We start from the raw sequence: 15,900 nt of genomic DNA, 5'->3' as shown, positions 1-15,900 counted from the left end.
TCTGTTTGTTGTCAAGATATCTAATATGTTCCCGTGGTTTTCTAACCAATTGCTCAAGGTTGTATGTTGAGAGTGCTCCTAGAATAACTTCACACGAGTGTTTGCTTCTGCCCCTTGTGATAAACTTGTAATTTTCCCAGTCAGTGGATGACAGATTAAAGTGTCCACCTATAACTAAAGGATAATTTGGATATTTATTTCCTATGTACTCAAGACTTTCCCTGAAACGTTCTGCGACGTTTGTTGAGGATGCTAGTGGTCTATAAAAACATTAATCGAAATTATCCTTCCCTCTCCATAATCCTACTTTTTGGCGTAAGTACACCCACATAACAACACCTTCTTGAGACGCTTTCACTTTCCGACAGGCAGTAGTTGTAGTAACTGCCATGCTGGTGGCCACAGTAGGAACTACGGAAGCAAAGTGAGGATAAGGACTTGTGTTTTAGCAGCGTGACATTATCCCACGGAAATTCTAGGGGCCGGGTGATGGGACTGGAGGATGAGGATACGAGGGTAATCTACCATTCAGAGCAGGTAAAACCGTAAACGTTCGGGCTCACAAGTATCCGCATTCGCAAATGCCCAAACAACTTTTTGATTTGACTGGAAGTTGAACATAGACTAACAGAAAAAACTCGCAACATCAAGAAGTAGTTATCGACATAAACTAATGCTGGTAGGTGTGTTTGTACATTTGAAATATTATTTCTATTCAAGTTTCACACCAGTCGCATCAGACTGGCACTGGTACCGCCATTATGAGGATGCAAATCAGATATGCTTTAAATACACTGTAACGGTCGTGGTAAGCTGTGTTAGTCAAGGCCAGCCGCTATGGCCCAGCGGTTCTAGGCGCTTCAGTCTGGAACCGCGCTGCTGCAACTGTCGCAAGTTCGAATTCTGCCTCCTACATGGACCTGAGTGATGTCCTTAGGTTAGTTAGGTTTAAGTAGTTCTAAGACCTAGGGAACTGATGACCTCAGATTTTAAGTCCCATAGTGCTTAGAGCCATTTCAACCATTTTTGTGTTAGTCAAGAAAGCCTTTAAGACGACGAAGACGCCATTATCAACATCTCACTGAGTTTGAACGAGGTCGGTAACATGGCTACTGAAAACCAGATGTTCCTTCTGTGAAACTGTAGAAAGAATTGGCAGGAATTTATCAACCTTATATGATTGCTGGCAGTGGCGGTCACGGGAGTGTATGTTCGCAAGAAGACCGGGCTCCAGATAAGCAGGTGGCATCACTGAGAGGGAAGACTATGCGCATCGTACTGCATCTGCAGCAGCAGTTGGCAGCCAAATAACACAACGAACTGTTACAAATCGGTTTCTTTAAGTACAGTTCCGAGCCAGGCGCCTTGTAACGTGCTTTTCACTAATCCCAAACAGCCTTCAGTGGTGTCAAGCAAGGGTTCATTGGAGGGCAGGATGGAGGTATGTTGGGTTTCTGATGAAAACTGATTCTGCATCAGCGCCTCTGATAGCTGTATGTTGGACATAAGGAGGTCAGTTGAGGGTCTGCAAGCAACCTGTCTGCGTGCTACGCACACTGGACCTTCACCTGGAGTTATGATCTGACGTGCGAATTCATACGACAGCAGGAGCACTCTCATGGTCATTCTATCCACTGTGACTCAAAACATTGGACCTGTTGCGCTGCCATTCATGAACAGCATTCCAAGGGGTATTTTCCAACAGGATAACCCTCGCTCACATACCACTATTGTAACTCAACGTGCCATACAGCGTATCGACATGTTGCCTCGGGCTGCTCGATCAACAGATCTGTCTCCAATTGATCACATATGGGACATCATTCGACGATAACTGCAGCGTCATTCACAAACAGCATTAACCGTCGATGTATTGACCAATCATATGTAATTGGCACAGAACTCCATCCCACAAACTGACATCCGGCACCTGAGCCGTGGCTGGCTCGAGTCATGCTTGTCTTGGGTTAAACCCTGGTTGCAGTTCTGTGGTTTTATTTCTCCTGTGGTTAACGCGATAATGTTGCTGTCCTCTCCGTGAGTGGCAGCAGCAGCGTGTATCGATACTAGTATTGCTGTACTATCTTTGGTGTGGCGTATATAGTTTCCAGCGGGGCGATGTGTGACCAGTCGGTCGGTTGGCGTGTAGCAGCAAGATATCCGTCGCGTGTACTCTGTCCGGGGCTGCTGGCGGTGTGCACGAGCGGGTGGAGTGTGAGGTGCTGCTTGCGAGTGCTACGAAGTTCGTCGCCCACCGATCTTGGACATGAAAGCTGAGTCCTCACTTAACCTACTGTCGAGCGTCAACTGTTTACATTTCGTCGTTGTCGCTTTTGGCACATTCCCTCAAGCAACAATGCGTGTGTATTCAAGATAAGATTCCAGCCGTCTTCCTGTGGAGTTTAGCTTAATTTATTCCCTATTATTGAAGTTGACCAGTCGTATCTTCTGCCTTGTGACCGTTGACGTTCCGGTTACCTGCCCTGGTCGTTGACGTAATTTTCGGCAGTGTATTTTCCTCGTCGTGTTGTTGCTGTCGAGCGTGGCGTGCAGATCGACAGCTGAGGTGTTGTTTTTCGTTGTGGGCACCAATATACTGTGTGCCGTTGTATTGAAATATTGTGGTCGTTTTGCTTGTTGCGTGGAGCTGAACTAATTTTGTTGATTGGTCGGTCGGCTGACTGTCGGTTGGGTTGCCTTCAGATTAAGAACTCGTTTGACAGGCTGCCTATCTCACCTAAAGGGCGTTAGTGTTGCAATCCCAGGCCGACCCTTGGAAACGTCTGAGCTCCGTTCCTTGTGTGTTGCATTGTAATTTCCCTATTTGGGTTTTAGTTATTTGGTTGATGTGTGGCCTTCAGCCGAGTATTAATATCTCTTAAACTAATGTTCTTGTCTTGCCCTTAAGGTTTTTGTATGGGGCCTTCAGCCGAATTTTGCATGAAATGTTTTAAGATAAATCCTTCTGTCTTTTGATTGAAACACTTCTTATTGCTTAATATGCACCCTCCAGCCAAGTTCCGTTAAAATTAAATTGCCAAGGCCTTCAGCATGTTTAGATTGAAGATTTAGAAAATATTTTTGGGTGAAACCTCTAAAAGAAACTTGTATTTCAATTTCTTGCTTAGGCCTTTTGTCTTGGATTTTAAGTGTAGCCTTCAGCCGATCTAAAGTTAATCAAAGGAGGTCGATTAAAGTTCTGAGTGTTTTGTATCCTTGCTGTAATATTGTGCGTTGATAAATAAAGTTTGTATGTCGAGTACAATTGACAGCAACTTCTTTTGGCCCCTTTCTACAACCTAATCTGCTCTGTCCTGCTAGCCCAGGGATTTGAGCACCTGGACAAGACAATGCACTCGTATTTGCATGTTTAAACTTAATATTCTGGCGGGGACAACGGTCATTAATACACTACTGGCCATTAAAATTGCTACACCAAGAAGAAATGCAGATGACAAACGGGCATTCGTTGGACAAATATATTATACTAGAACTGACATGTGATTACATTTTCACGCAATTTGGGTGCATAGATCAGTACCCAGAACAACCACCTCTGGCCTTAATAACGGCCTTGATACGCCTGGGCATTGAGTCAAACAGAGCTTGGATGGCGTGTACGGGTACAGCTGCCTAAGCAGCTTCAACACGATACCACAGTTCATCAAGAGTAGTGACTGGCATATTGTGACGGGCAAGTTGCTCGACCACCATTGACCAGACGTTTTCAATTGGTGAGATATCTGGAGAATGTGCTGGCCAGGGCACCAGTCGAACATTTTCTGAATCCAGAAAGGCCCGTACAGGATCTACAACATGCGGTCGTGCATTATCCTGCTGAAATGTAGGGTTTCGCAGGGATCGAATGAAGGGTAGAGCCACGGGTCGTAACAAATCTGAAATGTAACGTCCACTGTTCAAAGTGCCGTCAATGCGAACAAGAGGTGACCGAGACTGTAAGTAGGCTGTTTAGGTTTTTATATTGATAACGCCACATAGCGCTCTGTATGAAAATCACTGGCTGTGCTGTGTGCAGTCTGTGGCTGGTTTGCATTGTTGTTGGCTATTGTTGTGTTGGGCAGTTGGCTGTTAACAGCGCGTAGCGTTGTGCAGTTGGAGGTGAGCCGCCAGCAGTGGTGGATGTGGGTAAGTGAGATGGCGGATTTTTGAGAATGGATAATCTGGAGGTGTGTCCATCAGAAACAGTACATTTCTAAGAATGGATGTCATGAACTGCTATATATATTATGACTATAAAGGTAAATACATTGTTTGTTCTCTATTAAAATCTTTCATTGGCTAACTATGCCTATCAGTAGTTAGTGCCTTCAGTAGTTTGAATCTTTTATTTAGCTGGCAGTAGTGGCGCTCGCTGTATTGCAGTAGTTCGGGTAACGAAGATTTTTGTGAGGTAAGTGATTTGTGAAAGGTATAGGTTAATGTAAGTCATGGCCATTCTTTTGTAGATAGTTTTGAAAGTCAGATTGCGTTGCGCTAAAAAAATATTGTGTGTCAGTTTAAACATAGTCATGTATAATTTTTCTAAGGGGACGTTTCATATGTCGACCCTTAGCCGAGGACACCCCACTGGAATCTTCTGATTTTTTCTTGTAGTTTGTGTAATTAGTGTAGCTTTTGTTTATTGCTAGCGCGTAATTGTAGAGAGAATCTCCTTTGTAGTTGCAGTCTTTCATTGTTGTACAGTAAAACAGTTGTGGCATGCATGTAGATTTGCACCACGTATTTCGCAGCTGCGCTTGCAATTAACTAGATATTATTTTCAGTGCTATGTTAATGTGTTCTCTTATTTTTGCTCTTCAAATTGTGCTTTTCTGTGTTATCGTGTGAAATATTGTGACAATAATGGCGTGTGAAAAACGTAACACTAGGTTTCAAAGTAAACTGAGAAATAATAGTGACGACGAGCGTAGCTTATCAGCACCACTGTGTAGTGAATTAACAGACATTCAAAGTAGTAATTTGGTAATTGTGCATAGGGAAATGGAGCGGGCGGCAAATAATGGTGTAGACAGTGAAACAGGTAGTGAACAAGGAAGCATTATCGATCGATCGGTCGGCAACAGCTCGCCTCAGGAATCCGAAATGACAGAACACAATATTGCAAATACTGTAGACTTAAGTTTTGGGTCCTCACCGTTTTCTCAAATGAGTCAAGACACATTTTCTGCTTGTCAAAATGTGAATGTTGCCGGAGAAAATGCACTGCCAAAAAGCATAGAGAAACAGATTCCAGACACTAATACATTATTATTGCAATTAATGCAACAAATGGAACAAAATCAGAGACAAATACAGCAAAAGCTTCAAAAGTTAGACACAATGGAACAAAATCAGAGACAAACACAGCAAAAGCTTCAAAAGTTAGACACAATGGAACAAAATCAGAGACAAACACAGCAAAAGCTTCCAAAGTTAGACACCATACTGGAACAAACACGTGAAGATTTAACTACTGAGTTACATAACATTGAATCGAAATGTCAAAAATCTGCAATGACGTAAAAACACAAATTTGTGAGCATTTTCAACCTATTTTTTCGCTGCATGAAAATGCATTACAGAATCATAAAAGAACTGCAAACTATTGTTCATGAAAATATATGAGACCTTGCAAGCTAAAATTGACTCAGTTGCATCTACCGATTCGGTTACGCAACTTGTAAAAACTCAGAAAAACTTAAAGGACACAGTAGATACTCTGAAAATTGGTTCAGAAAGACACATGGAGGAAATTAGCTCATTATCAGAGAAAGTAGTTGAACTTTCGGATCAGCTAAATAATTTATCTACGAAGGTAGATGATAATCTGAATGACACAAAACCGGTAGTCTTTAATGACACAGAGGAGTGTGAACAAATTAGGAAATTCAAACAAAGTCAGAATCAAATTAATACGCAACACCAAAGAGAAATCCGGGAAGTACAAGATCAGCTGACCCAGGTAATACAAGAATTACGTATTTCAGAAGACACTCGCGCTCCAATACGGGAAGAGGGACATAGAAATACGGAACAGCCACAAAATAATAATACGGGGTGCTTCGGAAATTATGCAAGAAATTGGCAAGGTACACCGAATTTTGAGATGAAACCGCCGAAACGAAGTAACAATGACCGATATGCGACTCGCCGAGATGATGATTTTGACTATAAGCTGTTTATTACTACACGTAAATTCAAAACGTTTAGGAATTCCGGCAACGACATTCATCCACAAGCGTAGCTTCATCAATTCTCTCATTGTTTTCCTCCCAACTGGTCATTAGAGCACAGATTAGAATTTATGTGTGGCTATTTAGAGAATGAACCAGCTGTAAGAATTTGATCAGTCATTCATGATAGCCACAGTGAAGGAGAATTTTATCATGCCTTCCTCTCAGCATATTGGTCTCAAGCTACACAAGACCAAGTAAAACATAGCATCATAATGATGAAACATTTCGAACAATCTGAATTTTCCAGTCTTGTGAAATATTTCGAAGACATGTTGCACAAGAATCAGTACCCGTCAAACCCTTACAGCCCCTCAGAACTCATCCGCATTTGCTTAATCAAATTACCTGAACATTTACGACATATTATTTTGGCAGGACGTTGCAAAGACGACATTGAAGCTTTTCAGGGACTCTTACAAGAATTAGAAATTGACACTGACAATCGCGGAACGCGAAAACAGGAACACAACAATTACAGGTCACATCCGTCGCAATTCCGCGATGAAAGAAATAATAACTGGACACGAAAAGGCTATTCTCACAACACAAATTATGATCAAAACAGACACCACCTATATGACAACCACTGACAGAGTAATAGTTACAGAGAAAGATCGCATTTCCGTAGTTATGAATATGACAGAGACAATCATAGAAACAGACAATTTGGCAACCAGAACTATTATTATCACGGGAGACAGAATACCTTCAGACGCAAGGGTCCACCGTGCAGTGATAATTCAGGGATAAATTCTCCACCACTTAACTGACAAGAAAGAAACTACAGGAGCTACCGACACGACTACAGACGATATAATCATAACGACAGACCTGAATTTCATCAGAACTGGCGGGATTACAACAGGGCTGGGCCCTCTCGACAAGGTGAATTTGTAGTGGTTAGGTCTCCTAATCTCAATAACGACGCGCGCCAACAAACGGACAGACAATGACTCGCACCGCAGGCAACCACGTGCGCCGGCTGGCTCAGGGAAAAATAACATAGATGCTAACCTTGAGAAAAATTCCAGTATTCTTTACCGACGTATACTGCATGATAATTGCATTCAAGTTGAAACTCTGAGTACTATGAAGAGTAAAGTATTGCAGCACATTTCACATGTAAAACCGCTTATTGAGAGATAAGCTGTTTTTTAACTTAGTCTTTGCTATAAAATTTTTCACTTCACGTTTCTAGTACTCTTTGTCACACTTAGAAACTGTTAACATGCAACAATGTTTGAAGTTAAAAATCCAGTCAAGAACCAAGGGAACATTTTTAGATAGTATTTACGAGTGCATTGCTATAGTGAACAGACCACACAGTGTTATTGTGTGTGTACATTCTTGCTTGTTAGTTGCACGATTACGTAACGACTATAAGGCTTACATACTTAGAACATATACTGCTAATGGGATTTTAATGCAACATTTTGGTTTACTTGAAAAGACATTCTTTATTTAAAGTACTTTCTGAGAGATACCAGATGACACAGTGGTTAGTTTGTTTGATAGCTACACGATTATATCACGACGCTACTAATGTGTGACACACTTTACATTGTTGTTTTTGCGGTGTATCTGTTTTATATCTGCACAGTTTTTATGTATTATTCTGGAAAGTAAAACATGTTTTAGTAGTAACTTTTGTGGTATAGCTACAGTGAGACAGCCTTTTCCCTAGCGCAACAATACGTTACATTATAGTACTTTCTTGATCACAGTAAGGTACATAATAACTGCGATATCTATACGCAAAGCATTTCACTTTTGTTTATGAAGAGGTGAGTACATTGACTTCAGCAGAACTTTGCTTACAGAGGACGATAACTACGACATTTCCACAGAATTATCTTAAAGGAAGATGCACATTTAGCGCTACAGGACAAGCATTTGAGTGATTAATTTTGTACTTGAACCATTTATTTTTCAAGATTTTTGAATTTCAAAGAAAGTTTTCCGTGAAACATTTCATTCCATTGCTGTAACCTGTAACACCTGAGGGTATAATTACATTAATCCTCAGGGGGGTACACGCTTACTTTGTGTACCATGTGTCTGGCAAGCACAAGGAGCCCTAGCTAATACGATATTTGCTTATACAACTTTACACATTGGTACCATATTTCTCTAACACATATTTACACAGCTATCTGATCATTTAACTGAGAGAGACATATTTATTTTTGTTGTGGACCGACAAGAGCAGCCAGTCCACAATAAGGTAGCCGATAGGGCACGCGTAACTCACGCCGTCTTGCGTTAAATCTGAAACAGTATAGGTGATGAAAGCTATAAAGAAAAGAACGGAGCTTCTCATATACTTATCTTTAATTTGTTCTTGTACATCTCTATGGTGAATACAAATGAGACTCTCTACAGATATGGATAACTGCGCCTTGCTAGGTCGTCCGTACAACTGGGGGCGAGTTCTCGTCAGTCTCTCGAGACCTGCCATGTGGTGGCACTCGGTCTGCGATAACACAGTGGCGACACGCGGGTCCAACATGTACTAAAGGACCGCGGCCGATTTAAGCTACCACCTAGCAAGTGTGGTGTCTGACGGTGACACCACAATTTTACTACGTCAGTGACAGATGTTTATGTAATTACACAGTTGGATAACTTCACACTTATGAAATTGTATTTTGTCTGTACTTTGTGAAATGTTCATATTTTTTTGAACCATTGTGATACTATGAGAGCTTTGAATGATGCATTTGGTATGGGATCATGATTTTTAAAGTACATTTGAGGTAGATGACACTTTGGACATGAGCAGAGAATTTCGTTTAGGTTTTGAAATTATTGGAGGAAGCTGCGACGATTTTGAAATTTGGCTGAGGTTTTATGATGTTATGATGATGATGTGTATTACGCTGTTGCGGTATGTTTATGATCAATAAGCTGATGCTATATGAGGAATTTGATTATGCTACGTATTTATTATGATGAAGTGTTGAAGAAGTGTCTACGAATATGTATATGTGTAATAAAGCAAGGAATAATGAGTAGTGGTTAGGGACTCTGGTTTGTGAAAAAGGATGTTGGAAAACGAGAATCATACTTTAAGAGTTATGAAATGTGTGTATATGTGTGAATGTATCACTATGCTGGCGAAAATTCTTTGAACACTGTTGTATTTACAGGATTTTGTTTCTACAGATTTGCAACGCAAATTCTCGACCTGTGAAATTTTTATATGAGACTGTCACTGTAGTGCAAACTGGTGTCGTAAATATTTCGGTAAGAGAGTTAAGTGACCTTCACGTAATGCATCGTGGACACCCAGCTGCATGACAGTCGCCTGGAAAAAAGCATTAGTGTGTGCCTTTCAGAGGCACAGGTGGAGAAAAAAAAGAGGCCATTATCCTCGCTATTGACATTCCTTTGTAGAAAGCATCGCAAATATGACACGCTCAAACTTGAAAACGTATGATTACACTGTGGAGCTATTAATTTATGATATTTACTAAAATGCCTAATGAAATGATGAGAAACATTTTTACGTCTATTGTCTTTCTAGTTGAGAGATTGCTCAGTTTGTTTAATATCTAGTTTCTAGCTCTACTGCAGCATTGCTTAAAATAAAATTTAATATATGTACTAATATAAATATTTTCTGTCTACAGATCCAGTAAATAATAATTTTATGATATACTTCCAAAAAAAATGAGGGAGCACAAAAAGACATTTCCCTTCACAGGAACTGCATACATAATTTTCTTTTCAAGTACTTGGTAATTTATTTTGTAGAATAAGTTGTGGTGCACCACTTTAATTACATAGACATTAAGATGTGAATAGACATTTCCCTTATCTGCATTGTTGTCTTTAGTGTAATATTTTTTCTGCTTGTGGGTTTGTCATGTTTAGATATAAGTTATTACATTTACTTGTGCTTTCTTTGCCAATTTCCATTTTTTTGTCATTGCTGTTTGTGTTAATTTCTTATGTGCTGCTGCATTGCCTCGTCCCTTGGTATATATATCTGAGCTCAGTAAATTTAAGTTAGCTTAAGAGGAGGTGGACTATATAAGAAACTAACTATGATGAATTGGAAGAAATGCATTGAGAAGCTATAAGAAAATGGTTTGGCCAAAAAAGTAGTGTACAGTGGAGAAAAACTATTTTTGAAAGAGGATGTGAACAGAATACAGAAAGCAGGCTTAGATATGACTTTTTGGGAATAATGATGAACGAAGGGAGATCTCCATGGAAAATACTGCAGTAAAACAAACCCTGTCCTTTCCTTTTGTGTTATCCCTCTATGTGTTTGTGTTCCCTTGTGTATTTGAGTTTTTCCTGTCTTTATGTGTTTAGCTGATGTTGTTATATTGTAGAATTTTTCTAATACTATGTTATTTACTTTGTAAAGGTGTTTAGACATTATTTGTTCTGTTTTGTTTTAATGTTCATGTGTGAAATTAATGTTTCGAAAACTATTCTGATCTTTTATGTATGTACTTATGTCATAATTCCTGTATCACTGATTTATGTGTATATTTCTATTCTTTTGTAAAGCCCCTATTACTACAAATGTTATCCGTATTGTTATGTTCTTTAATGATGTATTTTGTACCTTTGTAATTATATTCTTATTTTGTAAATTTATAATTGTATAGACACCAGTTCTTCAAATTAAGTATCATTTCACTGCATACGTTTCTGTTGGTCATAATATATGCACAGTATGTGAGCAGTTGGGACTGTTAGTGTTTGGACGTGTGTTAATAATTCAGCAAGGGACTGGTTAACAGCATTGCTGGTTCTAAGGACAAATCGAAAAACTTTGTGAGTGCACAAGTGGTGGTTCATGGACTTGCTATATTGTCCACAAGACTCTTCGATGGTGATTGTGCACCTGCACAGTCGCAACAGATGGCTGCTAGCCATCTGTACAAGGACTACAGTGGGTCTGCACCTTTGATGACTCACCAAGACCAATATTTCTACAAGGACTGCAGTGGGTCTGCACCTCTGGTGGCCCACAAATACCATACTCTCTACCAGGACTACAGTGGGTCTGCTCTGTGATGACCTACCTACCAATATTCTTCAAAACTTCGACTGACTCTGCTGTGGGTTTGCTGTGTTGTGGCCCATTACCTGTCTGCATGTCAAGAGTCAGCACTGTCTTTCCGTTGGAAGGACAACACTACTTCTTCAAGACTGCATGGAAATCCACTACTTCTGTGAGCATTCTCTTTTACTGCTCAGACTTTGAGAAAAACACTGAAATGTTACTGTGATGAACGATCAGGACTGTCTTTATGGACTGTGATAAAATTTTAGCTTTTGACCAACATTCTATCAATAAGTGTGTGCATTTGATATTTTTGTTATTGTAATTATGAAAAATTTTATCAAATAATTATTGGCCAGTGCCCAAAACAATTTGTAAAATATTTTGTGGGGAGCATGGGGGCTATGTAAGTAGGCTGTTTAGGTTTTTATATTGGTAACGCCACATAGCGCTCTGTATGAAAATCATTGGCTGTGCTGTGTGCAGTCTGTGGCTGGTTTGCATTGTTATGGGCTATTGTAGTGTTGGGCAGTTGGCTGTTAACAGCGCGTAGCGTTGTGCAGTTGGAGGTGAGCCGCCAGCAGTGGTGGATGTGGGTAAGTGAGATGGCGGATTTTTGAGAATGGATAATCTGGAGGTGTGTCCCTCAGAAACAGTACATTTCTAAGAATGGATGTCATGAACTGCTATATATATTATGACTATTAAGGTAAATATATTGTTTGTTCTCTATTCAAATCTTTCATTTGCTAACTATGCCTATCAGTAGTTAGTGCCTTCAGTAGTTTGAATCTTTTATTTAGCTGGCAGTAGTGGCGCTCGCTGTATTGCAGTAGTTCGAGTAACGAAGATTTTTGTGAGGTAAGTGATTCATGAAAGGTATAGGTTATTGTTAGTCATGGCCATTCTTTTGTTGGGTTTATTGAAAGTCAGATTGCGTTGCGCTAAAAAATATTGTGTGTCAGTTTAAGCACAGTCATGTATAATTTTTCTAAGGGGACGTTTCAAGACGTGTTACTAATGGCACTCCATACCATCACGCCAGGTGATACGCCAGTATGGCGATGACGGATACACGCTTCCAATGTGCGTTCACCGCGATGTCGCCAAACACGGATGCGACCATCATGATGCTGTAAACAGAACCTGGATTCATCCGAAAAAGTGCCGTTTTGCCATTCGTGCACCGAGGTTCGTCGTTGAGTACACCATCGCAGGCGCTCCTGTTGGTGGTGCAGCGTCAAGGGTAACAGCAGCCATGGTCTCCGAGCTGACAGTCCATGCTGCTGCAAACTTCGTCGAACTGTTCGTGCAGATGATTGTTGTCTTGCAAACATCCCCATCTGTTGACTCAGGGATCGAGACATAAATTTGTTACCTTAAGAAAATTTCCGAAATTTTGTTGTTCTACATTAACACTTTTTGGTGTTAACGTTTTTTTCCGTCAGTCTAGATCTCAAATACCCTGCGAAAACGTACTTACAAAATTTCAAACATCAGCATTGAATGAAGAATCTAACGATACAGTATATAACGGCGCCCAGTTTATAGCTCACTTTGGATCACGGAGACGAGATTGGAGTAACTGCAGCGGGCACAGATAAGCAGTCCCTCTTCTCGCGCTGCAAGCATGATTGTAACGGGAGGAGCTCTTAAAATGCTGTACCGTCTGCTATGCACTTCAGAGTGGTTTGCAGAGATTGTTTGAAGATGTCGACACCGAAACCTGTCCTCGCTCCGCCTTAGTGTGTACGGAGTCGCCCGTCCGCTGCAGCGGGTCCGCGTCGGTAACCGGAGCCTGCCTACCCCGAGGCGGAGGTGTGTGTGTGGCTTTTTTTATGGCGGAGGGTGTCGCGCGGTGAGGGAAGGGTTGTACCTGGCGGCCACGCGCCCCGCACGCGCCGCGCACGCGCCTCCTACCTGCTAACCCGTAACTCCGGCCGGTTTTTTGTGCGCGGCCGGCCACTTAATCGCTGAATAGCAAGCGCCGCCGGCCACCATCACTCATGCACCAGGGGACTGCCGAGTACACCTGCTTTGCATGCGCTCCCTAACCCACCCACCAGCAGCGCTCCAGCCCGTCACTCTCACTGTAACGAGCTCCCGGTGGGGAGGCTGTTCCGACTGTCTTATTTCTGGTAGTTACACAAGGTGGCGCCGTTAAATTCTCGAAATATGTTAATTAAATTATTAAGTCATTTTCTTGTTGTGGTCTTCCGCCCGAAGACTGGTTTGATGCAGCTCTCCGCGCTCCTCTGTCCTGTGCAAGCCTCTTCAACTCCGAATAAGTACAGTAACCCACGTCCATTTCAACCTGCTTTCTGTAAATATCTCATGGTCTCCCTCTGTGATTTTTACCCCCCACACTTCCCCCTGCCCCCAACCCCAAAAACCGAGCGAGGTGGCGCAGTGGCTAGCACACTGGAGTTGCATTCGGGAGGACGACGGTTCAAGCCCGCGTCCGGCCATCCTGATTTAGGTTTTCCGTGATTTCTCTAAATCGCTCCAGGCAAATGCCGGGATGCTTCCTTTGAAAGGGCACGGCCGACTTCCTTCCCCGTCCTTCCCTAATCCGATGAGACCGATGACCTCGCTGTCTGGTCTCCTCCCCCAAACAATCCAACCCAACCCTAAAATAGCTATTCGTTTGCAGTGAGGTGACAATAATCGTTGGATACCTCCAGGTGTCATGTCTGTCCTCCTACCTCCCAGCATAGTACAGCAACACGACGTGGCATGGACTCAGCAAGTCGTTGGACGTCCACTGCAGAAATACTGACCCATGTTGCCTCTATAGCCGACCATAATTCCGAAACTGTAGCTGGTGCAGGGTTTTATGCAGGAACTAGCCTCTCGATTATGTCCCATAAATATCCGATGGGCGTCATGCCGGGCGATATGAGTGGCCAAATCAATAGCTCGAATTACCCAGAATGTTCTTCGAACCAATCGCGAACAATTGTGACTTGGCACGTTCTCATCAATAAAAAGTCAATCCTTGTCTGGGAACATGAAACCCATGAATGGTTGCAAACTGTCTCCAAGTAGCCGAAAATAACCATTTCTTGTCAATGACTGGTTCATTTGGAGCAGTGGACTCACCCCATTCCATGTGCACACAGCCCACACCGGTATGGCTCCACCGTCAGCGTTCACCACGTCATGTTGACAACTTGTTTCCGTGACTTCGTGGGGCCTGCGCCACACTGTAGCTTTATCATCAACTGAAACTGGGCTCATGTGACCAGCCCAAAGCTTTGCAGTCGTCTAAAAAAAAAATTGTTCAAATGGCTCTGAGCTTTATGGGACTTAACATCTAAGGTCAACAGTCCCCTAGAACTCAGAACTACTGAAACCTAACTAACCTAAGGACATCACACACATCCATGCCCGAAGCAGGATTCGAACCTGCGACCGTAGCGCAGTCGTCTAAGGTCCGACCGTTATCATTACGAGCACAGGAGAGGCGCTGCAGGCGATGTCATGCTGATGGCACCCGCGTCGGTCGTCTGCTGCTGTAGCACTTGAATGCCAAATTTCGCCACCCTGTCCTAACAGATACGATCGTCGTACGTCCAACACTGATTTCTGCTGTTATTTCAAGCAGTGTTGCTTGTCTGTTCGCACCGACAACTGTACTTAAACAATGCTACTCTCGGTCGGTAAGTGAAGGCCGTTGGCCAGTGCGTTGTCTGTGGTGAGAGTCAATGCCGGAAACTTGGTATTCTCCTCATGCTCTTGACACTGTTGACCTCGGAATTCTGAATTCCCTAAAGATTTCAGAAATGGCTTGTCCTGTGCGTCTAGCTCGAACTTCCATTACGCGTTCAAAGTTTGTTTATGCCACTCGTGCGGCCATAATCACGTCGGTAATCTATTCACGTGAATCACCCGAGTACAAGTGACAGCTCCGTCAGTGCACTGGCCTTTTGTAGTGTGTGTACGCGATGCTACCGCCATTTGTGTATGTGCATATCGCTATTCCATGACTTCTGTTACGTCATTGTATGTCTCAGAACATGTTCTGTCAACAGATCCCTTCTTTTAGTCGAGATATGCCACAAGTAGGCCCTACCTTTTCTTACCAGTTCTGCTTAGCATCTCATCGTTAGTAACGATATCTAACCATCGAATCTTCAGCATTCTTCTGCGGCCTCACATTTCAAAAGCTTCAAGTCTCTTCTTGTATAAAATGTTTATCGTTCGCAATTTGCTTCCGTAAAAGGCTAAATTCCAGACAAATGCCCTCAGAAAAAACTTCCAAACACTTTGCATTCAATATAAAGAGATTTCTCTTCATCAGAAATACTTTACTTATCATTGCCAGTCTACATTTTATACCCTCTATACTTCGGCCAGTGTCAGTTGTTTTGCTGCCGAATAGCAAAACTCCTTCAACTACTTTTAGTGTCTCACTTCCTAATACAATTCTCTCATCGCTACCTGATTTGATTCGACTACATTCCATTTTTCTTTCTTGTTTATGTTCATCTTATATCCTTCTTTCAAAACATTTTGCACTCCGTTTAACTACACTTCCAAGTCCTTCGCTCTCTTGACAGAATTACAATTTCCGTTACAAATTTCTTCGAAGTTTTCGTTTCTTCTCCCTGAACTTAAATTTCCTCTCCAATATTA

Source organism: Schistocerca nitens, chromosome 7, assembly GCF_023898315.1.
Source record: "Schistocerca nitens isolate TAMUIC-IGC-003100 chromosome 7, iqSchNite1.1, whole genome shotgun sequence".
NCBI classification, from domain to species: Eukaryota; Metazoa; Arthropoda; class Insecta; order Orthoptera; family Acrididae; genus Schistocerca; species Schistocerca nitens.
The sequence above is the reverse complement of the archived record's forward strand: the minus strand, read 5'-3'. Positions refer to the sequence as shown.